A 23,375-nucleotide genomic window follows, 5' to 3' on the forward strand; every position below is an offset into this window, starting at 1 on the left:
GCAGGTTTTAAAACTCCAATTATTTTATTTGCTGACAACAACTTGTTGATTTCCAAGACCCTGTCAGGCCTCCCAAAATCTTTGGATAATTTTTGCAAATTTTGTGAGGACCGAGCCTTGGAAATGAACATTTCAAAGACTAAGGGGATGTCCTTCAGGCAGCATAAATCTTTTAAGAGCAAACTAATACTGGGTGGCACTTCTCTTGAACAAGTCGACTTTTTTACATACCTAGGGGTTTCCTTTGCCGAGCGTATGTCTTGGCAACCACACATTAGCAAGGCTACAACTAGGTTAAAACAGATCTCTGGCGCAATACTTAATGAGTTTGCAACATCCTATTCTAAACCCATTACTCTTGCATTTAAAATGTATGATGCCAAGGGTCTGGGCTCAACCTTATGCAGGGCTGAGCTGTGGGGATTTGCCAAACACGATGATATCACAAAATCCGAGAACAACTTTCTTAGTAACCTGACTTCCCTCCCATCTAGTACCCCGGGAATCCCATTGTTTAGTGACCTAGGTGTTACAAGGATCACATATAAAATCCGTTTACAGCCATTGTTGTATTTGAGGCGCTTGTGGACATCTCCCGAGCTAGCACAATATACTGACAGCCTGAGGGATATAATGAAGGCTGGTCAATTCACCTAAATTGCAAGGCTTTCAAATCTGAAGTCAGCCCTGCATTCATTAGGCTTTCATGGTTTGTGGAATCAGCCCAATACATCTGTTTTTCCATCGAAAGATGAGTTCAAAACGAAATACCTGTCGCTTGTAGATGATGAGGTCATTCAGAATTCAGCTACTGCTAAACTGGCAAGCGACCACATGGACATCAAGATACGGTGGGAGCGGGAATTATTCTGTGATGTAATAACGGCCCCACTGCATAGGAAACCTTATTTCCAGTTTTGTAGAGGCACCATGCCCTTAGGTCATTCACTGCTGGTTGAAAGGGTGAAGGAGGTAGCTCCTGCTCTTCGTGTGAGCATCAGATGGAAAGTGTTTCAAACATTATGTTTGCTTGTCCAGGTTTTTCACCCATCACGCAAAAATGGCTGGCACCGATATGTAGGTGACTAGGCACACGGAACCACCAAGATGCCCTCTGTATCCTCAGATCAGACTCTTCCATGCCACTGGCCATCTCAGTTGTAAAATATTTGGGTGCAATGTGGGTCCTACGTGGGAAAGAAACAGGTTGATCACCTGCCTAACATTCAGACTCTAAGTTGTCTTATGGGTTCCCTACCTGGGTTATCTTTTGCAACCCCCCCCTTTTTATGTCCTGTTTATATCTATCCGCTCATAACTGCACAAAGATCTATATCCCACATATTTTTAGGAAAATAGATGTTTTTTAATTATGTTTCATAGTTTATGCTGCTATGTGATGAATTGCTCTTTTATGGCCCTGGTGGCCGAAATAAAGAACTGGGGTTAGTAGATCATCTGTTTCTGTGATCACATTTAAATAAAGTAAACTTTTTATTTAAATTCATCCTGTTTTTCTTAAAGGGAACAGGGCTGCAATTAGTAAAGGTTATTTTTTTTAAAGTTTGAGAGTTGGCACTTGTACTTTGGACTGCTGCGTACTCTCCAACAATTTTGTTTTTTACATTCACTTTGCAAATGTCTTATCGTCCCAACTCTGGAATCAGTAACGTTCCAATGCTTTTCGACCGAAATTTTGGTTGTAAAACATTGATCCAGACCATAACAAATTGCTACTTAGGAAGGATGCCCTAAACACACCTGTCTGAATAGTGATTCGTTATGGCTTTCTAAACGCATTTTGTGATTCGGTAACATGGTTACTAAATCGCAAAATGTGTTAGGTACATTAAAAAAGCCATTTAGTGGTCACAAATGTCGAGCCCAAAATGTATTTGCACATTTTGCAGCAGTCTATCATGTTCTGTGCATAACCCAATTTGAAAATAATTACTTGCATATTTACAGTGCTTTCATTTGCAAGCTGGGACCTCATTGCTCATAAGTAGATATCACAATTCCCTGGTGCCCCAGCCAGAATTCAGTTGTGTTACACACATAGACATCCTCAGTGATCACATTGACTAATGAAGCTTTCATAACATAAAAGAGTGCATTTTGCATTGGTAACTTTAACTTGCATTTATTTTTCATATTTAAGGTGTGGGTGTGAGGTCCAGTAAAATATTTGTAGAATATTTTGTTCTTTTTAACCAGATATCTGTCCCGGCCCCAATTGCCCCCAGGATCACAGTTCCCGTACTTATGCACTTCAGCCCCTGGATACCCGAAAAATACTTTGTATGAGGCTGTCATTAAAGCACCAAGTCATTTAACATGTCATGAGGGATGTAATATGTGTAGTCATAAGCACTGCAAGAATGGGTACAAGTTATGGTTAGCTCAATGACCTAATACTAGTGAATATCAGTTTTTTTGTTTTTTTTAAAAAATGTTAGTTTTTGTATTATTTCAACACTTAACAATATAACATCGCTTTAACCTTTGTTTTTTTTAGTGAGTATATACACAAACGCATACACACGCACCATGGTAGTGTAAATAAATGTAGCTTATTAACATATTATTTAGGCCAACTGTACTAATTAATGAACATTCTCACATTTATTACTACACTGCAAATGTCAAATTCAAGGTTATTACCAGAGTATACTATAGCAACACTGACAGGAGAATAACACTGTTTACTGCCTTACAGATTATGATTCTACTTTACTGCATTAATTAACCCCTTGCATCTTGGTGTTGGTAGCTTTTCTTAAAGCAAATGCACGTGAATAAAATGCCATGACATAAACCATATAATATACTATGTATTCCCCATGTTGAGGAAGGGACATCATAAACCGCTCGCGACCCACTCTTCGAGGCTTCACCTGTCGGGGGGTCGTAGTCCCTCCCTACACTCAGCGATGGTAATAAATACCATGTTACACTCTGCACGTGGACAGGTCAAAGTGACATTTAAAATGATAAATCTCCAGCTAGGTCTTACATCTCAGCCCACTCCTAATTTCACAACATTTACTGGTGCCAAAGCAGATACATTAGTTCTACTTTCAATACAGCACACAGAAATTCCATGAGATAGCAACATTCAATTTTGCTTCATGAGGAAGTGTGTGCGCTTTTGTTTGTTAGACTGTTTAGCTGTCTGTTAACCATAGCTCCTTGAAGTGAGTTGGCAGGTTATACATATCCGGTATTCATACCAGTGGTATAGCAAAGGTGCCATGTGTCCTAATGCAAGCAAGGCAAATAGCACCCCCATGCCATAAAGCTGTAACAAAAATGTAAAGCTCGTCAGCACGCAGGAAGTAGTAATGTAGGATCTTTATTTAAGAGCAAGCAGGTACATGTCATCACACCGACAGCCCCACATCAACTCACCAGTATCCCCTCATTCTGGAATCCCTCTATGCAGTATGCTTCCAGTTACCATGACACTGGAAGCATCATAGCAAGGATGCCACATCTTCTCTCTTTACAATGAACCAAAGGACAAAATAAAACTGTTCTACATTGAATATAATATAGTGTCAAGAGAAACAGCTAAAATTGAGGTTAAGGTCTCCTTCACACCCCTGGGTCCCGGCGCCACCGCACCTGCTGCACTGTTGATTGCTACGTACCTAACGTGCACTCTTTACAGAAAATATTAGGCTTTGTGAATTGCTATTAAAAAACACGTAATTTTGGTGTGGCTTTACTGAAGCCATTGAAATTGTTTTTTAAACGTCCCATCAAACTGCGATTCTACTACATATCGATGTTCAAGGGCAAGTTTCAAACTGTTGAAATGACTCAAAGCAGATTTATAACCCTGGCAATATCGCAACCCATGATTACCAATGCCCTTGGCATCAATATTACTAAGTGCTGCATTACTGCCCTGCATTTAAATGGTTCCTCGCTGTAGCAGCCATAATATTATTACAAAAGTAGTATGGAAAAGCATCTCTAGATTTCCAGAAGTGTTAAAAATCATTCAAAGGGCAGAAACACGCCCCGGAATTGCTGATGACATAATAAGATGAATAAATAATTCAAGTTGCCAAAAATACTCCCTGAGTCCATATTTTATTCTTTATCCTTTACAGGACTCTGTGTGGGCTTTGTTCCATACTACAACGACTTGTAAATGTGGGTACCATATTACGTAAAGTTTTCCTCCTCAGTGAACCCCAGAAAGAGATGATCGTCCACCCAGTGTTCTATGGTACGACTGATATAAAAACTCATTGCTCTTTTGGGGTCCAAGTAATGGAGTCATGTATTTGTGGGCCATATTACATAAAGATTGAATTAGTGCATAAAACATAGATGTTTGCATCATAGAAAAAATTGACAAATCAGGTTCAGATGCTGAAAAGTTGTACTGGAAATCTCTTTTCGTTCTTTGGTGAGTCTACCTGCAAAGTGTAATATTTTATATATTACCAGTGTTGAGTGTAGGAAAGGGATCATGACCCACGAGACGTGAAGCCTCGAAGAATGGGTCTAGAGTGAGTCATGAATCCCCTCCCTCAACAAGGAGAATACATAAACAAACTACTTACCTTCAGTATTCCTCTTTCTTGCAGAGACTATCTAGTATCTAACCATAGATTCCTCACCTTTTGAATATTCCTCAGCTGTCAGACTCGATCTGGAACATTTTTAGCAGTAACTCAGTGCACCGATCGGTATGTGACACTGTGCAGGTCTGCACTGGTGCCATTCCTCCCTGAAAAGGACTTGTGGGCCCATATAGGCACCGCTCCCTCACGCTCAGGTCAGTTATTTTCTTTCCATGTCACCAGGCTCCTCATCTTTTTGAGATAATTTACTTTTATAAAAATTCTGTTTGCAAGGGAAATGTCAAGTCCCACCCAATGCGACAGGTTTTAAGGCCTGTAAGGCTGTTGCAAGCAAATGCCTGTGACAGATCCTCATCTTGTTTGCCTATGGTGCTGATGGTTTAGGCATGACTCTAAGGCCTGCAAGGACTGTGCATCATTGAATCTGAAGGCCATTCACGACCGCATGGTGATACCGGTCCAAATTGAACGGTCAGTTCCCTGTCCAGAAGTCACAAGAGCAGTTCTTGAGCAGTCATCTTCACACTCCAAGTCTTTGGTAAGACGAAGAAAAACCATAATAAATCCAAGAATTGCTCTTTTATAGCCCTAGTGGCCGAAATAAAGAGTTTTGAACTGAACTGATTGCCTGCTGGGGTTAGTAGATCATCTGTTTCTGTGATCACATTTAAATCAAGTAAACTTTTTATTTAAATTCATGTTGTTTTTCTTAAAGGGAACACGGCTGCATTTAAAAAAGGTTATTTTTTTAAAAGTTTGTTTGAGAGTTGGCACTTGTACTTTGAACCGCTGCCTACTCTCCAACAAACTTTGTTTTTTACATTCACATTTGCAAATGTCTTATCATTCCAACTCTGGAATCAGTAACTTTTCAATGCTTTTCGACCGAAATTATGGTTGTAAAACATGGATCCAGACGATAACAAATTGCTACTTGGGAAGAATGCCCTAAACACACCTGTCTTAGTAGTGATTCATTATGGCTTTCTAAACGCATTGTGCGCTTTGGTAATATGTCACTGAATCGCAAATGTGTTAAGTACATGTGTGTATTTTATAAAAAATACCCCGCTGCTAGGGGTGGTTGGGAAATACTTTCCTAAAAAGTTGCACAGAGCACTTGCATTTATTTTTCCGACACGTTAGTCGTCTTGCTCAAGTTCTTACGTGCACTTGATAAGATATTTTTTGCTGCTAGTTGATTGTTGGTATAGAGTGTTCCATTGAGGATGCTTAGAGCATTAGCACTTTATTGCGCACTTTATCAAAACTTTTTGCTGCTAGTATTAATTGGGATAGCTTTGCCAAAAGAAGATGCACAGCGCACTTGCACTTTTTTCTGACTTCAGCCTCTAAGTCTAGGCTCTTACGTTTACATCCAAACATGTACATCTTTTCAAATGTCGTGTGTTGCTTGATATTTATTTTTGGATTATAACTGTATTCATTTTTCTGTGTACCTTACTTAATAAGGTTTCTCCGATAAACTATAGTGTGCTGTATCTGAAATAAGCATGTATATGTTGAATGACCATCTGCATTGTAATTAAGTTGACCACCGCAGAGTATAGTTTAGTGAATAGAAAAATTGTTCTCTTTTAATGAATGCTTTTGGAACAGAATTAGCTTAAACAATCTGCATAAATTGGTAATAATCCATATATGGTAACTTTATTACCCAAAGCTCATGTATTTTTAAATGAAAATGAGAATTTGTAATTTTAATTGAATTTTTTGTTGTATGGAATTGTGCTTTAATTGTGTATTTTATGTGGAATTCTTCGGAATTCTAAACCATAATAAAAAAATGAATTGAATTGATTGAATTGTTAAGTACATTAATAAAGCCATTTAGTGGTCACAAATGTTGAGCCCAAAATGTATTTGCACATTTTGCTGCAGACAGTCATATACTGTACATAACCCAATTTGAAAATAATAATTATTATTATTAAGCTGTTTTATAGCGCGCTCAATTACTGCCGGAGTATCCTGGCGCGGAAATTACTTGCATATTTACCGTGCTTTCATTTGCAAGCTGGGACCTCATAGCACTATAAGTAGACATCACAATTACCGGGTGCCACAGACCGAATTCAGTTGTGTTACACACATAGACACCCTCAGTGATCACATTTTCTAATGAAGCTTTCATAACATGAAAGAGTGCATTTCGCAATGGTTACTTTAACTTGCATTTATTTTTCATTTTTAAGGTGTGTGCGTGAGTTATACTTATTTATGTGAAGGTGAAGGGCCAGGAAAATAATTGTAGAATATTTTGTTCTTTTTAACCAGATAGCTGGCCTGGTCCCAATTGGTCCCAGGATCACAGTCCCCATACTTGTTTTATGCACCTCAGCCCCTGGATACCCTAAAAATAATTTGTATGAGGCTGTCATTGAATCCCCAAGTCACTTAACATGTCACGAGAGATGTAATATGTATAGTCATAAGCAGTGCAAGAATGGGCACACGTTATGGTTAGCTCAATGACCTAATACTGGTGAATATCAGTGTTTATTTTGTTTTAAATGTTAGTTTTTGTTTTATTTAAACACTTAACAATAACATCGCTTTAACCTTTGTTTTTTTTAGTGAGTATATACACAACCGCATACACACGCACCATGGTAGTGAAAATAAATGTAGCTTATTAACATAATATTTAGGCCAACTGTACTAATTAATGAACATTCTCACATTTATTACTACACTGCAAATGTTAAATTCAAGGTTATTACCAGAGTATACTATAGCAACACTGACAGGAGAATAACACTGTTTACTGCCTTACAGATTATGATTCTACTTTACTGCATTAATTAACCCCTTGCATCTTGGTGTTGGTAGCATTTCTTAAAACAAATGCATGTGAATAAAATGCCATTACATAAACCATATAATATACTATGTATTCCCCATGTTGAGGAAGGGGCATCATAAACCGCTCACGACCCACTCTTCGAGGCTTCACCTCTCGGGGGGTCGTAGTCCCTCCCTACACTCAGCGATGGTAATAAATACCATGTTACACTCTGCACGTGGACAGGTCAAAGGGTATACAACCTTTACAACGAAACTTTTACAACGACCTACCATTACAACGCAACTTTTACAACGCAAACTATTACAACGCATTGCGCTGGGGGGCGCTCTAGGATAGGGAATAGGTTAATTTACTATCCAATAACCTTCCCTACTATCCACGGGGACTGGAGTTGGAATAGTAAATTAAACTATTCACTATCCAGCACCCCAAAGCGCTATGCGTTGTAATGGTATGCGTGGTAAAAACCGCGTTGTAAAGGTAGGCGTTGTAAAAGTATGCGTTGTAACGTCATACATCCGGTCAAAGTGACATTTAAAATGATAAATCTCCAGCTAGGTCTTACATCTCAGCCCACTCCTAATTTCACAACATTTACTGGTGCCAAAGCAGATACATTAGTTCTACTTTCAATACAGCACACAGAAATTCCATGAGATAGCAACATTCAATTTTGCTTTATGAGGAAGTGTGTGCGCTTTTGTTTGTTTAACTGTTTAGCTATCTGTTAACCATAGCTCCTTAAAGTGAGTTGACAGGTTATACATATCCGATATTCATACCAGTGGTATAGCAAAGGTGCCATGTGTCCTAATGCAAGCAAGGCAAATAGCACCCCCATGCCATGATGCTTTAATAAAAACAGCTAAAATTGAGGTTAAGGTGTCCTTCACACCCCTGGGTCCCGGTGCCACCGCACCTGCTGCACTGTTGACAGATAAGTACCTATTGTGCCCGCTTAACAGAAAATATTAGGCTTTGTGAATTACTATTAAAACACACGTCATTTTGGTGTGGCTTTGTAAATGTACAGGAATTTATATAGCGCAAATCACCGAGCGGTTTCTAAGCGCTTGCTTAGGGAACCCGTCCTGGTATTCCCCTGTGAGATAACCCCGGCAGGGTATCCGCAAGGTGAAAGCCAGGCATCCCGCCGCGAGGGGCCGTTGTGGAGATTAAGCAAGCTATTGCCCAGAGTCGCAGAGTGTGAACCCGTGAATCAAGTAGGCACCGGAGCGAGAATTGTCGAGTCCATGGACATTTTAGGACTCAAGACCCCGCCGAGCCGGGAATTGAACCCTGGTCCCGGGCTGACCTCTGCTTCCAGGTCTGCCTCCTCTAACCAGTGAGCCACACTACTCCACTGAAGCCATTGAAATTGTTTTTTAAACGTCCCATCAAACTGCGATTCTACTAAATATCGATGTTCAAGGGCAAGTTTCAAACTGTTGAAATGACTCAAAGCAGATTTATAACCCTGGCAATACCGCAACCCATGATTACCAATAACCTTGGCACCAATATTACTAAGTGCTGCATTACTGCCCTGCATTTAAATGGTTCCTCGCTGTAGCAGCCATAATATTATTACAAAAGTAGTATGGAAAAGCATCTCTAGATTTCCAGAAGTGTTAAAAATCATTCAAATGGCAGAAATGCGCGCCGGAATTGCTGATAACATAAGATGAATAAATAATTCAAATTGTAAAAAAAACACTCCCTGGGTCCATATTTTATTCTTTATCCTTTACAGGACTCTGTGTGGGCTTTGTTGCATACTACAAAGACTTGTAAATGTGGGTACCATATTACGTAAAGTTTGCGTTGGGGTATAAAACAGAGATGTTTGCATCATAGAAAAAATGGACGATTCAGGTTCAGATTCTGAAAAGTGGCAGTGAAAATCTATTTTTCTTCTTTGGTGAGTCCACCTGCAGAGTGTAATATGATATTTATCACCATCCCTGAGTGTAGGCAGGGGCCATGACCCATGATGAGAGATGAAGCCTTAATGAGTAAGTCATGAGTGGGTCATGATGTCCCTTCCTAAATAAGGGGAATACATGAGCAAGTTACTTACCTTAGTAGTGACTAGCTAATAGCAGATTCCTCAGACTCTATGTAACCACAGATTCCCCGCCTTTTGAATATTCCTCAGCCATCAGACTGGATCCGGAAACTTTTTCAGCAGTACCTCTGCTCGCCAGTAGGTGGAGCCATGTGGCTGTGCACTGATGCTTCTTCGCTCTGGAAATGACCTGCAAGCACACAAATACACCACTCTTGTGTGCTTACATCATTTGCTTTCATGACTTTCAATGGCCCACCCTCCCCATGAACAGAGCCCCAACAACAAATTGGATTTGGCCAGTGTGCAGATTCCTAGACCTGAGATTATTAATAGGTAGAGCCCATTCCACCAGATGGGGAGGATGGGAGGGTTGGTGAGGAATCTGAGCTTGGATAGAGCTTCTACCAGAAAGAGTGTTACCGAAGGTAAGTAACTTGTTTTTCTGATAGAGATTTCTATCCGCAGATTCCGCACCCTTTGAATAGGTACCAGATCAGTACCTATTAGGATATGTGCCTGGGAATCAGCTTAAACCAATACGTTGCTTAGGACAGAGCAGGCCAAATGCCCCTCTAGGCTGTCCAGACAGTGATGTTTTGTGAAAGTATCAAGCAACACTCATGTAGCCACTTGGCGGATGTTCATGACAGGAACTCCACGTGCCAAGGCAGTGGTAGAAATGTTGGCCCTGCTGGATTGAGTGCTCAGCCCTCCAAAAGGCTGTTTTTGGGCACATGTGTAGCATTTCTTGATGCAGAGTACGATCCCACCGAAGGATGTCCTTTTTGTACAGCCTTGACTTTTTCTCCTCAGTGAACTCCAGAAAGAGATGATTGTCCACCCAGTGTTCTATGGTACGACTGATATAAAAACTCATTGCTCTTTTGGGGTCCAAGTAATGGAGCCTTCCTTCTGTCCATCAAAGGGAGACAGGTGCAGGTGCTTTCAACAGCACCACCGCCATGTGATACTGCAACAAGCAGGGTGGTGGGGTCCTGGTTTCTGTGCCAGGAAGCACCACCCCACCGCAAATGGCTGGACCATCAAGGGATTTTCTGGGTGGTGAACCTTCTTACATGATCTTTGAATGCCAGGACGGATGAGCTCGGCTGTCGATGCCTGGCGGATCACAAGAGGCAGTTACACCCGGAGGTGGTGCAAGGTCTCTTCCGTGAACCGGGAGAAGTTGGCTAAGTCTAGTCGCCACCACTGGGAATTTGCAAGGTCTGCAGTTCAGAGAGTGAGTTAGATTTTCCAAGGTATCTCCTGCTAGGAGATGCGTTCCGCCTAAAGTGGAACTTGGGGCTCTTGTATGCCTTCCCGCTGATTCCTCTTCTGCCCCAATGTCTGAAAAAGATCTGGACCTACAGGGCCCAAGCTCCTAGTGACTGCGGATTCGGCATGGAGAGTATGGTATCCAGAGCTCCTAAACTTGGGCATCTGTCCTCCAATCAGACTGCCCCTCTGGGAGGACCTGCTATTGAAGCAACGGGGCACGGATCTGCACACGGACCTTCAAATTCTCTATCTTTATGTATGTAATGTAATGTAAAAATTATTTATAAAGCGCTTGGACATCACTGGTTTCATGGCGCTGTGGAACGGATAAGCACAGATGGAGAAAAGGGTACAGGTGTTTAGTTATCATACGCTTGCCGGAACAAGTGAGTTTTTAATAGTTTCCTGAAGGATGTATAACAAGAGGTGGACCGGAGTGCATATGGAAGAGAGTTCTAAAGCTTGGGAGCCAAAATAGAGAACCCAAGGCCGCCATGTTTCTTCCGCTTGAAAGAGGGAACAGAAAGAAGGTTGTGGTGCAGAGAGCGGAGGTTACGAGAAGGGACATAACGGTGAATCCTAGATGCTACGAAGGTAGGGCCATGGCCGGTCAATGATTTAAAGACAGTGCAACCAAGTTTAAAGATACCACGTTTTGCCACTGGAAGCCAATGAAGCTTTTTCATCAAGGGGGAGACGTGTTGATATTTAGGTTGACGGAAAACAAGTCTCGCCGCTTGATTCTGCACCAGTTGTAATTGGCGAAGCTGGTAGGCTGGGATGCCAACGTAAAGCACGTTTTCATAGTCAAGGCGGGAGGTGACCAATGCCATAATGACTAATACAAGGGCCTCAGTGGTCAGAAACCTGGAAAATTTTTGAATTCTCCGTAGATGGAAAAAACACGATGAAGTAACTGCCTTGATCTGAGGTGTAAGAGAAAGATCTTTGCTGATGATAACCCCTAAGCTCTTTACGGAGTCGGCAGGGGAGGGAGCGGAGCCTCAAGAAGGTGGCCAAAAGTTGGGGTTCCAGGGATTAAGAGAGCCTCCTGTTAAGACCAGCTCTGTTTTGTTGGGGTTCAGATTCAATTGGCTTTGACACATCCATTCGCCAATAAAAGTCATAGTAGACTGAAAATCGGCGATGGATGTGGATGAGGAATTAAGATTAAAGACCATTTGAATGTCATCGGCGTAATTGAGGATGGTGGCCGAGTTATTATGTAGGGATCGAATCAGGGGTTGCATATGTATGGAAATAAGCACACAATATAGATACTGTAAGACCTTACACCATTGGCGTGGGTCTCCCTTTCATTTTTGCTGTTGCCTTATTTATTTTTGCTGGTGTTAGATGCTTTGGGCACTGTGCCACTGCGGTCCAGTGCCACAGTGCGAGTGCTTCCTACTGTAAATTGATGTATTGATTAGTGGTTCCATAATTGGATATTTGGTTTACTTGTCAGACCCTAGTACAGTGCACTGAGTGTGCCAAGGGCGTGTAAATCCAAATGCCACTAGTGGGCTTGCAGTACTAGCTGTGCCACCCACAGAAGCGGCCTGGTAAAACGTGTCTAAGGTCTGCCATTGCAGAGCCTGCGTGCAATCTGGTACTGTCATGCTGACTGGGCAAGTGCACCCACTTGCCAGTCCCTAAACCTTCCCTTGACTTCATATTAGTCACCCTTTGGTAGGCCCAAGGGCAGGGTGCATTGTAAATATAAGGTAGGACAAGCCCTGATGTGTGGGGCATGTCCTAATAGTGAATTACAGCCATTTTAGTTTTTCACTATTGTAAGGCTACCTGTTCCCCATAGGCAAGAATGGGCTGCTGGATTATTACATGTTTATAATCCTAGCAGACTCAGAGAACATGGTAGAAATTTGAGTTTAGTATGCCTGGACTCAGAATAATAAAATACATCTTTTAGTGAAGTTTGTTTTAATATACTGTGTTTGCAAATACCACTTTTAGAAAGTAGGTATTTGCTTGCCTAACCATTTGAGCCTGCCTCTGTGAGGTTGTGTATTCCTTTGTCTGGTTTTGTGAGTGACAGGGCTGGGGGATTCCAAGAGACAGGCTGGGGCAGCCCGGTGGTGAATAGAGAGATCTGCATCTAGGTGGGAGGGAGGAGTTGCACCTGGGACCTGAATAGGGCTGGGCCTTCCCTCTACAATGCTGGCTCCACCTCCTGTGGTGAGTCTGAAGTCTCTGCCCTGCCTGCACACTGAAAGAAGAGAAGGAAGGCTGTCAACAAAGTGCTCTGGGGCTGTACTTGCCTTCCACAGTGCTGGCTCCACCTCCTGTGGGGCGTCTGATGTGCCTGCCCGCGCTGTGAAAGGAGAGGAGGAGTCTGGTAAAGAGAGTGCTTCAGAACTGGCTCGAACTGGGCACAGGCCCCTCTCCCCTTAGAGAACAGAGGATTTAGGGGTATAAGTATTGGGACCCTGATCCCATGAAATTAGATCACTTCTAAACTTACAAGACAAAACCTCTGCTGAGGAGAAGGAACCTGAAGAAACTGAGGAGAGACTATTCCCAAGCTGAAGTGCTGCTTGGGGGATTGGCCTGCAGTGGTTGCCTGACTGCCAAAGAGAGGAGACAGAAGTTTGTGGACTTTTCTTTCAACTTGTGCAAAGATCTCCAAGGGCTTGGAAGAGAGATTGGCCCCTGACCGAAGTCCCAGGACCAGTGAACTTCACCAGCCTTTGTGAATTGCTGCTGGAAACAAGTGGCTACAGAGGCAGGGAGCTGTGACTGACTCTCACGACCGGCCCGGTGTCCTGTAGGCACCGCATCAAGCAACGTCTGCCTCGAACAACGCAAGCTCTGCGCTCATCGACTCCGTCCTGATGCCGTCACCGAGCCATAGCCTGCACTGCGACTGGTGGACACCGCGACGTGCAATGCCTTGCTACAACGAATCGTACTGGTCTGACTGACGCGGTCACTGCTGCTGACTTCGAGTCCTGTGACCGCACCGGAGTTGGGCACCGCCACGCACGCTTCGCGACACATGGCACGACTCGCACCCCTGTCCGGACTGATCGACGCCAGCTCCCGAACTCCGGCTCTGTCGCCGCACCGCAAGCTGCAAGCACCACATCGAAGCACTGTCTCGCCCTGCGACGCAAGCCTTGGATCCACCGACTCTGTCAACGGGCTGCTGCCTACACCGCATCGAGGGACAACGGGTCCTGCAACGCTTCCTTTCTGCACCGCGACGAACACCGGAACCGGCTCACACATCCGTGCCGGTCGCCCCAAGTAAAAGGTACTGTGACTGAGTCTGTCGACATTTGAGTGGGCCCGTACCGACGCGGTCCGCTGTATTTGCTAGACTCTGTGTTATTTTCAACAACTCTGTAGCCCGCCCGGGCTACCTACTCACACAGAACCTTGATTTAAGCCTTTTTACAAGAACTCTTGAAATCTAATAGTACTGTAGATTCTTTTTGTCGTTTATTGGTCTTGTGGTAACTCAATATAAAATATACTTATTTTTTATATAAAACCTTGAGTGATGTCCATTTGTAGTGTTGTCACTGAGTTACAGTATGTGGTCACAAATGCTTAACTTACAACGCCTCTGAAATAAAGCCTCGTTGCTCGTGCCAAGCTACCAAGGGGGTGAGCAGGGTTATTTTAGTAGTGTAATCCCCTTATCCTGACTAGAGGAGAGGGTCCCTATTTGTCACAAGTACCTACCTGTGCCAACTAGAGACCCCCAATTCTAACATTGGTGGTCAGCCGAAGAGATTCTGAATTTGCATTTGTGGCTCATGTACAGTGATTGGTGAACACTACTTAATGAGTACAGACCATAATGCAACCACGTACTTCTGATACTTGTTTTTGCCAAGATCTCCATTTTTTAAAATCATGCCTGATTCAGTCATCGTGGACGAGACCGCCTCCGTTGCATCTGTTGTTTGTGATTGGGAGGAAGAGAAACTAGAAAGCGACACCAATAAGCAGCTCAAGAGCTTCTGCTAAACGTTTAAAATTCCCCTGACTGGAGTCACCAAGAAGGAGCACTACCACAAGGCGCTGAGGGCCTGGATGGCAGCAAGGAATGCCACCTGGTGATTTAGTGGATTATGAGGATGCAGAGCAGCAGCTTGGTGGGCCACTGGGTCTTGAGAGGAGGGGTGCGCCCTCCCCAGTGGGTAGCAGTGTTTCTGCCCGAGTCTGTTCCCAGAAGAGTTGGCAGACAGGAAAGAAAACAGGATGCATGAAATGTAGATGGCCAAGCTCAAATTGAATGGGCAACTGGAGCTAGAAAGCAAGAAGATGGCTCTAGAGGTAGAGCTAGAAAGCAAGAACATGGCTCTAGAGGAAAAGAGATTACAGTTGGATCATGACAAAGTTTTGAGGGAGTTGGATCTGAAAGCCAGGAGCCTAGAGATTACTCCCTCTGGTGGCAGCACACTGTCAGCACCTGTGGAAGGTAGAGTGTACATTTAAATGATGATATTGGGCAGTGGTTCAGAGCCTATGAGGTAGCCATGTCTTCCCACCGGGTCCCTGAGAGAGATTGGGGAGTGGGGTTGTGGGGAAGGTTCCTTAGTGAGGGGCGGGACACACTGTTGGACTTGCCTTCTGAAGTCCATAATTCCAATAGCCACATGAAAGATGCACTCATGACTAGGTATAGTTTGACCCCTGATCTCTATAGGCTGAGGCTCAGGAAGTGCAAGAAGATAGAAAATAGTACCTGGGTAGACTATGTCACTTGCTTTCGCAGAGCGTTGGATGGTTGGGTGAAGGGCAGCAAAGTTGATGATTTTCAAGGTCTCTTAGATTTGCTTGCATGGGAGCACTTCTCTGATAATTGTTTTCCAGAGATGCGCCAGCACCTGATTGGTAGCAAGCTGACTAATCCTAGGAAGCTTGCTGAGGAGGCGGACCGCTGGGTCAGTACCAGGGTCCACAAGGGTCACGTGGGAGACTCTGCCAAAGGTGGGCAGGGTCCCCAGCAGAAGAGTGGGGGCAAGGGTAAACAGAGGGAGTTCCGCAGTGGCCCCGAAGTAATTCCCAAGGGAACCAAGGGAAGGGTTCCCAGCCTCCCCCTGAGATAAAGCCAGTGGTCCCGACAGGTAATCCTGTTCCACAGGGACCCCTGAGATGTTACAAATGTTGGGACCTGGGTCATAAGGCGAATGATACCAGGTCCCACCTGTTTGGTAAACCAGCACCCACTGGTGCTCCGCCCCGGCAGATGGCTAGTGTAGCCTTTGGGGAGGAGGTGGAAGTCCAAGGAGGGTGGGGTGCCACAGAAATGTCCCTTGTCTCTTTAGGAGACTGTCAGGTGGTCCCAGAAAACCAACTGCCCAAGAACACTAAGAAATATGGGCAGTGGCTGACCAATGGCCAAAAGGTGGAGGCTCTTAGAGACACAGGAGCCAGTGTGACAGCTGTCAGCTGTCACCTGGTGTCTCAAGAGCAGGTTTTCCCACATGCATTCTACCGAGTTGTTAATGCCGACAACACAGAGAGTCATTGTCCAATGGCTCAGTTTCCCTTTGAGTGTGGGGGAGGGTCTCTGGTACTCTTCAGGTAGCTGTGAGGCCCGCCATGCCTGTTGACTGTTTGTTGGGGAACGATTTGGAGAGCTCACCTTGGGAAAAGGATGGTGAAGAGTACTCACCTGAGGATGGTGGGTTGGCCTGACTGGGCGTGCGTGACCACCCGGTCAATGGCAGCCAGTAGGGGTGCTCAAGAGGGCCTGGAGCCTGAGAGGGAGGCCCAGGAGCCTGCCTTAGAGAGAAGAGGCAGGGGGTGTGGGAAACCGGCCCCCGAAGTTCCCATGGCCCAGGAGGAGGTAGACCCTGAGGAGGATGCCCTGGAGCCTACTGGGGGACCTGCATGAGCTGACCCATTGGCAGCAAGAAGGTGGCCCCTCCAGGGAAAAATTCTGCAGGGAGCAGAGAGAGTGCCCTTCTCTCGTGGGCTTGCGGCAGCAAGCTGTAAGCCAGGCAGCAGGTGATCAGTCTGGGTCACATTGGATCTACTGGGAGAATGGTCTCCTGTATAGTGAGCCTAAGGTTGATGAGCCTGGGTCAGCTCGTGTGCTGGTGGTACCCCAGAGCTTCAAAGCCTTCGTACTGGGGCTGGCTCATGATGTGCCATTGGCAGGACATTTGGGGCAGGACAAGACCTTTGAGAGGCTTGTCATCCACTTTCATTGGCCCCAAATGCGCAAGAGTTCAGACACTCATTGCAGGACCTGTCAGACTTGCCAGGCAAGTGGAAAGAGTGGGAGGAATCAGAAGGCTCCTCTCCAGCCATTTCCTGTACCCCCTATGAGCGGGTGGGGATTGCCATTGTGGGGCCACTGGACCCCAAGACAGCCATGGGCAACGGGTTCATCCTGGTCTTGGTGGACCATGCCACCCGGTACCCGGAAGCCATAACTCTGAGGACAGTGACGGCCCGCTTGGTGGGATGAGCACTGATGGGAATTTTCTCACGAGTAGGATTCCCTCGAGAGGTTGTGTCTGACCGGGGCACCAACTTCATTTCCAAGTATATGAAGTCCCTGTGGCAGGAGTGTGGGGTAACTTACAAGTTCACCACTCCTTACCACCCCCAAGGAAATGGGTTGGTTGAAAGGTTCAACCGAACCCTGAAGGGCATGATTATGGGTCTGGAGGAACCCATGAGGCGTAAGTGGGACGTCCTCTTACCATGCCTGGTGTTTGCATACCGGGAGGTACCACAGAAATCTCTAGGGTTCAGTGCCTTTGAGCTTCTCTATGGGCACCCGGTCAGAGGACCTCTGAGTCTGGTCAAAGAAGGCTGGGAGCAATCTCCCAGGAAACCTCCCCAGCATATATATAGCTACATGCTGGCCTTCAGGAACCAGACTAGGTGTTTCAGGCAACTTGCTAAGGCGAATCTGGAAGCCAAATAAAAACTCAATGAACCTACCGGTCTATGAACCATGAGACACAGACTAACAGCGAAAATGAAATGTCTAGGCCAGAGAGTAAAATAATTCATTAGATAGAAAAGAATCCCATCAGCCCACCTTAGTGGCAACTCATCATCATCTGGGATTTATAGTCGGTTGCACCAATCGTGCAAACCAGTGAGAGATTATATCAAAACTATGCTTGCTTTGTACCCCAGTGATCGGTACAGCCACTAGCCAGTTTTGAACAATGGTGCTGAGAGTTTGCAGTGCAATAAAGTGAAAAGCAAATGTTAAAATTGGCTACTAGGATATTCCGAAATTTTAATGAACACTATCCTAGTGTCAAATTTAAAAACAGAGCGCTGACATTTTGAAAAAATAACTGTCAAGTGCGGTGAAATGGCAGGTCTACATGTTTCAGCCCGATGGACTAATGCTATCCAGGCTTTCGTCAGGACCTATACGACAACGCTACTGCAACATGTGAGATCTACTGCTCAACAACTTAAATGGTTAGTGCGATACAGCCTACTATGTCCTGTGATTCCCATCAGGTGAGCGAATCACACAGGAACCTTGGATTCCTTCCTAAAAAACAATATACAATAAAGAATTTATACAAATCAACTCTGACCTATAATATCCAGAAGCACTGTTGTTCAGTATCTCCATTATTAAAATCACCACTTACTGGTGGCAATATAAATCATAAAATGTACATCAACTCACCCAGCTTTATGTGGGAGTACTCCTCACCTCTCCTGGCGACTGCTCAGGGATATGAGGCCCGCTCTAAAAATGGGTGAACAAAACAGATCACAGCCAGAGTAAGCACCTCTGTGGATCAGGTTCCCATGTTAATCAACAGCCCTGTTACGTTAACACTCACTCATTACTCATTGCTTCTCTGCATGGTTTCTCTGACCCAAATGCATATCAATAGGGTACTTTATATTAACAAAATCCAGCATCATATGAGACATCCCTCGCATTCTAGGAAAAACCGGAGACCCAGAGTTGTCCCTCATGCTATGATATATATAACTGTGGTTAATGGATATGTAAAAACGTTTGTTATATACACTCCAACCGTCCTGTAGGACGCGGTGATTGCTAACAAAACAACACAGCCAGTTAATTGTGACAAATGCCCCAAGACTTTTCTTGACTGACAAGGATTTTTTAAGAGACTGGTCGCTGATCGCGTGGCGGTGTACACGCAATTGGCTGATCTTGATTATTAGCACAGCTAAAAGGGTAGCGGATACTATCCTGATTGAAAAAAAGACCCTTGAAGGACAAATTAAGACTACCATATCGAGTACTCTTTTAAAAAAGAACATGGAGGAGACTAACAAATCAAATAAAGAGTATAAGGATAATATCCTCTTGACTAAAATTGACAAGTTTTAGAAGGATTTGGCTCGTTTCTCACTGACCAAGATATATCCTTACACTAGTGATACATATACACCACCAGAATGCAATAAAAGAGGCAAGCGATATGGTTCCAATTATTCCACATCAGGTTCTGATCAGGGCTCTAGTGATTCTGACATGTCTAACACTAGCACATCTTACAATAGAGGTAGAGGCCAACAGAACAGATTCAACCGAAGGAGAGGTACACAAGGTCCATAACCACATCAGGGACCATGGTGGCCCCCATGCCCATGGAGTTATCCACAGTTTCCCCAATTTTCACCGCATCCACACATTTTTGAAAATCAGCCTTTTTTAGGACAGGGCCATGGACGCAACTGAGACAGGAGAAGAGCTCAGCCACAGGTACATTGGGAAACGGAACCAGTATTTCCCAACAAACGGAGCAGGAGGGGTCAACAACAATCAGCAGGGCCAAGCACGGACAGGACGACTTAGTGGTCAATTTGAGCTTACGCATCGTAACAGGGGACGAGTTGTTGGTCTTGAACAAAGGGTTGGGGTTTGTTCCCACAAACAAAGGTGACCCTATTCAACTGAGATGTGAACTTGAGAGATTTTTTCGAAAAACACGTTTACACTTCTTTTTTAAATTAAGAGAAAGTGAGGCAGGATCAGGCATTACAGAATCCCGTATTATCAATACTGGCCTTAAGGTGGCCTCTACTTTCACCCCTTTGATCCATCAAGTTCCATCACAAATACAGGTTTTTGAAAAAGCAGTTACTCATGATGTAATGTCTAGAGGCTTCTGGATGTTATAGGTCAGAGTTGATTTGTATAAATTCTTTATTGTATACTGTTTTTTAGGAATGAATCTAAGGTTCCTGTGTGATTCGCTCACCTGATGGGAGTCACAGGACATGGTAGGCTGTATCGCACTAACCATTTAAGTTGTTGAGCACTAGATTTCACATTTTGCAGTAGCGTTGTCTTATAGGTCCTAACGAAAGCCTGGATAGAATTAGTCCATGGGGCTGAAACATGTAGACTACCATTTCACCGCACTTGACAGTTATTTTTTCAAAGTGCCAGAGCTCTGTTTTTAGATTTGACACTAGGATAGTGTTCATTAAAGTTTTCGGAATATCCTAGTAGCCAATTTTAACATTTGCACTTTTCTTTTCACTTTATTGCACTGCACACTCTAAGCACCACTGTTCAAAACTGGCTAGTGGCTGTACCGATCACTGGGGTACAAAGCAAGCATAGTTTTGATACCATCTCTCACTGGTTTGCACGATTGGTGCAACCGACTATAAATCCCAGATGATGATGGGTCGCCACGAAGGGATTCTTTTTTATCTTATGAATTCTTTTTCTCTCTGGCCTAGACATTTCATTTTCGCTATTAGTCTGTCTCTCATGGTTCGTAGACCGGTAGGTTCATTGTATTTTTGTCGGTTGTAGAATAGGGATGGAACACTGCCAGGTCTTTAAAAACAGATATTCCCTAGGACCCTCTGTTGTGTAAGAATCTGGAAGCCAGCCAGGAGGAGATGAAGCAGTGGTATGACCAGAATGCCACTTTGGTAGAGCTTCAACCTGGTCAGAAAGTGTGGGTCATGGCCCCAGTAGAGCCCTGTGCGCTCTAAGATAAGTGGACCAGACCATTTGAGGCTGTTCAGCGCAAGAGTCCAGTTACCTGCTTGGTGGACTTGCGTTCTCCCAGGAACCCCTTGAGGGTCCTGCATGTCAACCGCCTTAAGCCCCACTTAGAGAGGTCTGCAGTGGGCATGGTCTTGGCGACAGATGCTGGATTGAAGAGGAGACTGAGCCTCTTACAGACCTCCTGTCCGCCTCAGAGCAAGATGGGTCAGTGGATGGTGTTAACCTCTCTTCCACCTTGACCCCTGAGCAACAGAATGACTGCCGCCAGTTGCTGAGACAGTTTTCTAATCAGTTCTCCCTGGTTCCTAGTATCACAGATTGGTGAGTCCATGATGTGGATACAGGAGACAGCTTACCTGTGAAGCACAAGTCTTACAGGGTAACTGACAGGGTAAGGGCTTGCATAAAAGAGGAGGTCTCAATGTGTCACACCAGAGACTGGTTGACTAACCTTGAAAAGCCCGCTACAGCAGGAGTGATGAGGATGCTAGATAACCCCTTCCCTATAAGCGGTACTGCCTGCGAGCGAGCATATCAACACTCTACAGATATTACCACAGCAGGGGAAGGGGAAAAAGGGATAAACAAAACAATAAAATTGTGGTAGACAGAACACTCAATGGCGTGGAAGGAAGGAGTTGTGGGCTTCACTCCTATGAAAGCCCTGTGTTGCCTGTATGAGAGACACAATACAACAGGTATGAGTTTCCCCCCTAACCCACTCAGTACATATATATATATGTCCTATCTTTGACTAAACTTACATAACATATGCCACAATCATCTTGAAAAAAAAGAAAGCACAGAAAAGTAAAAAAATAAAATAAAAACAAATTGTTTGTTCTTCCTAGTAATCCAAGGTAGCAAAAACTCAGCAGAGTAAGCTTCAGGATACACAAGAGGCACTGAAGTGAAGTACTTATCTGAAACATGCAGTCTTGAGCCTCAAATATCTCCTTCAACGCTGAGAGTGTCGTTTGGTTCAAGTATCACCATGTTGTAGTCACACGATAATATCCAAAACATAGGTTAATCCATCCGAGCCTTTTAATGGCTCTAGTAAGCCCAAAATAACTAAAAAATAACAATAGTTCCACAAAGGGGCAGGATAATCGCACCTCTCCTGGCGGGGGGGATTGCTAATGAGATCCAGCAATATTCTCGTTCAGTTGCCGCTCAAAGCTGTTATGCAGGAAACAGAATAATCCTGCCACAAAGTTCTATTCTTGCCAGATGCTGACGGTAATTAAAAAGACGCGGTCGCGCTCCAGTGCGAAACGCGTTGAAAACAAACATGAGCTGAATTCGCTCGAGAACTGCAGACGCTGCCAGCGGGAGTCAGGAAGCAATGGTAGATGCTGCCGGCCAGGAAAAGACGTGGTCACGCTCCAGTGCGCAAATGCGTTGAAAACAAACACGAGCTGAATTCGCTCGAAAAACTGTAAACACTGTCGGCGGGATTCAGGAAGCTTCACATTCCATTGTGAAGACAGGGGACAAAAACGATGGGAAGATCCTTAAGGCTCGATGAATCAGGAAGAGGGTAGAACAAAGGGAATGTTCTACCACCAGGTCGACTTCACCTCCAAAACACAGGTGACAAGCACCGGGCAACAGGAAAGAGGTGCAGTTACCAGTTCAAGCCAGGAACTGGGCCTGCTCAAATAGAAACTGAAACTGTACTTCCCTGTTCTCAAAGCATCACAACAGACAGAGGACTACCGTCTCCATCTTCCCTATGGGGCGGCCATTTTAGACTGTTTTCTCTCTCCCATCATGGACTAGTCATTCCCACTATCTGGCCATTCCCTAAGACCTGGCCTTTTTAGACAGCGCACTTTACATAGCTCTGTTTTCAAACACTCGTGTGATTAAGCGCCTGCCTATTTTTGCAGTACTTTACCTCTACTTGTACTTTGTACATTTTTACTTACATTTACTTTGTGTATTTAAACACTCGTGTGATTAAGTGTCTGCCTTTAGTGCAGTATTATACCTCTATTTGTATTTTGTACATTTATTTTTTTATTTTTTTATTTTTTTTGTAACTTGCACACATCTCACTTTTCTACACTGGTAATGTACCGAGCGCTACCTCAAATTTTTCTGGCGAATCACTAGTATCAATATTGCTCATGCAGCCTTTTGGTGACACCGGTATTTGGTTTCAGTATATCATCAATATTATTTCTTTATTTGGGTACTGTACATCTCTGTAAGCTGCACCTATTTCATGTCTATTCTGGATATGCACCGTTTGATACCATTTATATTTTTGTATTTTTGTTTATTTCGGTACATTGTGTAAGCTGTACCGTCTGCTACCTCATATATCTTTATTCATTTGTGTACATTGTGTAAGCTGCACCCATTCTCACTGTTTATTTTTGGTTTGCACAGATTGCTACCTCTATATGTTGGCTATTTTTGTTACTCACTAATGTCACTTGTGTACCATGTAACTTACTGTCGGCATTGTTCTTTGCACATGTGTATCACTATCATCCATCCTCCCACACCCACCTTTACCGCCACACCCACCTATAGCGCCATCCCAGCATGGAGCCCATCGGCAAGCACACATATAAAATCAACTACCAATCCGCACTCACCAAAAAA

Source organism: Lissotriton helveticus, chromosome 1_1 (assembly GCF_964261635.1).
Source record: "Lissotriton helveticus chromosome 1_1, aLisHel1.1, whole genome shotgun sequence".
In the NCBI taxonomy this organism is placed as follows: domain Eukaryota; kingdom Metazoa; phylum Chordata; class Amphibia; order Caudata; family Salamandridae; genus Lissotriton; species Lissotriton helveticus.